Source organism: Dermacentor andersoni, chromosome 4 (genome assembly GCF_023375885.2).
Source record: "Dermacentor andersoni chromosome 4, qqDerAnde1_hic_scaffold, whole genome shotgun sequence".
Lineage (NCBI taxonomy): Eukaryota > Metazoa > Arthropoda > Arachnida > Ixodida > Ixodidae > Dermacentor > Dermacentor andersoni.
The window spans coordinates 103,321,810-103,326,265 of NC_092817.1; the positions used below are offsets into that span (position 1 = coordinate 103,321,810).

The following is a 4,456-nucleotide window of genomic DNA, read 5'->3' on the forward strand; positions in this document are numbered from 1 at the left end:
CCGCCGCCGCCCCTGGCGGCGGCTTGCCGCATGCGCCTTCTGCAGCTGAGTCGCCGCCTCGCCACGAGACTCGCCACACGCCTAGCAGGCCCCGCACACTCTCAAGTTCAACAAATGGCCACAGAGGGCGAAAAAATCGACCGCGCGCTGCTGCTAACAAAACCAGCATAGTAATATCACTTCGGGATGCTTACGTTAGTTTGAACATTTTCCGCTAGAGGCGCCGTAATAAGCGCAATTTTTTTTTGGAAACTTTCTCCTACAATTACCGAAGCACGTTTATTACATGAAAAAGAGGGCGAAATTATCATTGCTAATTTGATATTGTATTCTTTGTAAGTAAGTTTATTGTTTCTTTGTCATTATAAACGCAAATAGCGTTCAGCATCATCGATCTTTCACGTGACCTCTGGCCTGGATTTAAAATTTTTACCGGTATTTTCGAGTACATGGCGGCACGGATTCATTCGTTCGTGCGCTCAGACTGGTTGCTTCTTCTTCGCTAAAACTAGTTTATTGCGCTTCGATGTCACGCGTTATTTAACCTGGGGTGAAGTGACGTGTTTGCAAGCGGACATGTAAGCCCGAAAGTTGGGTATCGGTCGTGAGCCATTCGGAACACGTCTGCATCGAAACGGGAGCTGGATTCTGGTGCGGCTGACAACGGTAATAACGGTGAGTCGTTTAACACCGCTGCTTGAATCGTTATATAATATTCGTCTCATTAACTTACAGGCGGAGACAAGTTAACGAACTAGATCCTGCGCAGCATATGGCAGTCGGGATCCTCCGTTGCTGTTTCCTAAATAAACCGTTACTGGCGAGGCTGTCGTTATACACACACAATCGGGAAAGAAAGAGCGATATCGGAACGCGCGCCTCATTTTTCATCTTATTGTAGCCGTGGCCATAGGTGACTGGGTAGCCTTAACAATATACATATAAAACTTATTTTCGAGTCCGCCGGCAACTTTATTCGTCCACAAAATCGAATAATCCTTTGGTAAAATGATGTGAAAGTACAGAATTTAATGTATTAAACAGTTGCAAGCGTGATAATTCACTCATATTTCGTACTTGTTGGTTCCAAATGTTCTTGCTGTTCAGTTTGGTTTACCGTAGGGCATTTATTTTTGCAGTACTGCAGCAGTGCATCACGTTCGTGCAGAAAAATAATGCATCAGTTTTAATAGCTTCATGACTTTCATGTATTTGCTTGTGGAATCAGCAGTGTGATCTCTTCCAGTGTATAAATGAACGCACAAATGTTCTCATTTGTGATATTAATAATACTTAAACTGTTCACATGCATTGTATAGTTAGGCAGGCATAAATTTATGGACAACAGCAATATTTATTTAACGTGGTGCTTAAGCGCCCTAGAACAGACAGGGTATATTTGCATGTGTTCTGTAGTCGCAAACCATTACAATATATATGTCACACCTTCTTGCATTTCATATTGCAAAATTGTGCTTTTTTTCAATTTCTGATTCAGTCAAAATTTCTGTTCCAGACATGCAGTAATGAGGATGGCACCAGTATAAAGCAACACACTCCACACACTAAACAGAAGCTGCTGCCTGCTACAACAAGGCCATTGTGTGGACATTGGCTGCTACTACAAGGTAAACAACATGTGGTTCAGAAATAAATATGCTTGATATATGCTGTATTGTCTTGCCAGTCTTGAGATACATGTCATTTGTTTGCAGCAGAAATGAATGTTTGCTCATGTTTATGGTTCAGTATAATTGGTTCGAACATAAAAGAAAACACACATGAGTTTGGCTAATCTGTGCTGTATCTCATGTGTCACCGTTCTGCCCCAACAGAGTCCATGCCAAGCATACCTTGGTCATCACAGGAGCTCCTATCCACACCAACAGAAAGGGGCTGGACCTGAATTTGCAAGGCTTTTACACCACGAACAAAGAAGCGCATGCAGAAGAATTTACATGAGATATCAAGTCTGCAGAGCACTGTGTCAAGACTGAAAAGAGCTTCAGCCACCATTCCACCAGCGCGGACAAATTGGCTTAGTCATCCAGGTAACTCAAAAAGGACTTTATGGAAATTCTTCGTCTTCAGATGCGCCTGCAACTTCTGATCAAGCACGGACGACGCTGGCCAAAAGAGTTCCATCAGTTTGCCCTTAATCAGCTTCCTGGCCACGTCAATTCCATTTGTGCCAAGTGTAATTTTTCTTCTATAAATGCAAGCTTTTTCATTGCCCATTCTCGTTAGAGATCATTCATCCTCATCCAAACATAAAGGTCAACCGATTCTTCGCTGATACTTAATACCAGTCACTGTCTAGTAGCATAACATATCTGTAGCAGTACCTTTTAGTGCATGTTGTCATGCACAATTCCTCTCCTGAAATAGCTGATGCAACATCGACATGTTTCTTGCATTAACCTACGCACTGTTTGCTATGCACCATTTTACTTTTCTTGATGTTTTTGGCCTTCAATGCTTGCAGAGCAGGGTGGCTTCTCTCTTGAATGCAAGCTTTCTCATTTTCCATATTCCTAGTCTCGTTGATGGTTGCTCTTCTTCCTCGATAGCCTGGGTCTTTGCGCAAGCTACACTGAATGATAGATTGCAGAATCTGGTTTTGCTGCCCCACTTGGTTGTGGTCGCCGTGTTACATTTCTCGGATGTGAGGTAAGCATTTGCTCCTGCAGTCCGCACAGCGACATAGACTCCCAATTTACACACCATGATTCGTGCTCCCCGTTCAGCCTTTCCTGCTGCAGCCATGTGCATATTGTGCCTGCGGCCTTTCTCAGTCGCAATTAAGCACGAACGGAGACAAGCATACGTGCTTACATGGTCCAACGTGTTTGAAGTTCATAGCCACATGGGTGGAAAGGCCCGCATAAATGGCTGCCGAAGGTGATGCCCACGAAAGCGACTTGTCCATATTGAGACAAAGTGGGACACCAAATGTGAGCCACACATTAGTGGCCCTCGACAGAAAAGAAACATGCAGGTTGGAAAGGAGTTAACGCTAAAATGCCGGATAGTCCATTTCGCTGTGTTGGTTGTGGCAGCAGATGCCTGCATCACCTGATTGCTTCGCAATGGAAGTTGCTCATCTTCAACGGCAACTGTCGGTTCAAACAGGTGCGACGCTCTGTCCAATCTGTTTTTACTGCTGTTTGTCGCTCGTTACCAGACCACCACATGCGACGAAGGCAAGCATTATGCCTGTAAGTAGGCAGCTGAATGTATCCTAAGAGACCCGTGTATGTGAATGCTCACTGTTGCCATATGGTTTGTAGCCAATGTATAATGTATTCTCTGAACACTATGTGGTGAATGATTGCCGTTTATTTTTGCTGTTATCTCACTTGGTTACGGTCGCCGTGTTATGCTTATCGGATGTGGCGGCCTGGTCAGTTGCACTGGAAAGCAGTTTCTCGAAGTAAGCATTTGCTCCTGCAATCTGCACAGCGCCATAGACTCCCAATTTACACACCGTGATTCGTGCTCCCCGTTCACGTTCAGCCTTTCCTGCTGCAGCCATGGGCAAATTGTGCCTGTTGCCTTTCTCGGCCGCGATTAAGCACGAACGGAGACCGGCATACGTGCTTACATGGTCCGACGTGTGTGAAGTTGGGTGCAAAGGCCCGCAAAAGTGGCTGATGAAGGTGATGCCCACGAAAGCGACTTGTCCATATTGAGACAATGTGGGACACCAAGTGCGAGCCACACATTAGCGGCCCCCGAAAGAAAAGTAACGTGCAGGTTGGAAAGGAGTTAAGGCTAAAATGCCGGGTAGTCCATGTCGCTGTGTTGGCTGCGGCAGCAGATGCCTGGTTCACCCGATTGTTTCGCAGTGTTAGTTGCTCATCTTTAACGGCGACTGCCGCTGCAAACAGGCGGGACACTGACCAATCTGCATGAGCCGCGGGTTTTCGCTCGTTACTAGACCGCCATGTGTGACGACGACGGTGAGCCGTTTACGAGCTCGCGTCAAAGATTCCAGTGTATCTCGACATACAAATTTTATTTCTGCTATTGCACGAGAATGTACATACACTGCTTGTCTTCTGCCAATAAAGTCGCACGTTCTGTTCACTCACTTGTGGCTTGTTTGTATGGGCGTCAGTAGAGGCTCTTTGCTCTCCTGGCAATTAGAACGCACCGGCTACGCGGCAGCCGAGGAGAGTACGGCGCGTACGAGCGGATGCAAGCGTACACGACCGGCAAAAAGCGGCCATATTGAATAATGCTCTAAAAAAAAATGCGCAATTCCGCTTCCTGTTTTAGCAGCGTCATCTGGCGTCCACCTAGGTAAGTTCCATGCGCTGCCGCTGCTTATTTTCGAACCACTGCGGAAGGTACAGTTTCCCTTCTCTAAAGTTGTTCTTTATTCTATGCGCCTAGCTAAGAGGAACGCCGCACTCGCCTAGTGAGTGCGAGTTTGGCCATGGTTGAGAGCGAG

The 4,456-nt window shown here is 46.1% G+C and overlaps 1 long non-coding RNA gene across 1 annotated transcript; it reads left to right on the forward strand.

Moving 5' to 3' along the window:
- The first annotated feature begins 257 nt into the window (after positions 1 to 257).
- LOC129386369 (uncharacterized) lies at positions 258 to 2,764 on the forward strand. The gene is made up of 3 exons (XR_008613772.2): positions 258 to 675; positions 1,517 to 1,628; positions 1,836 to 2,764. It is a non-coding gene; the product is annotated as an uncharacterized lncRNA (long non-coding RNA).
- Positions 2,765 to 4,456: the final 1,692 nt, after the last annotated feature.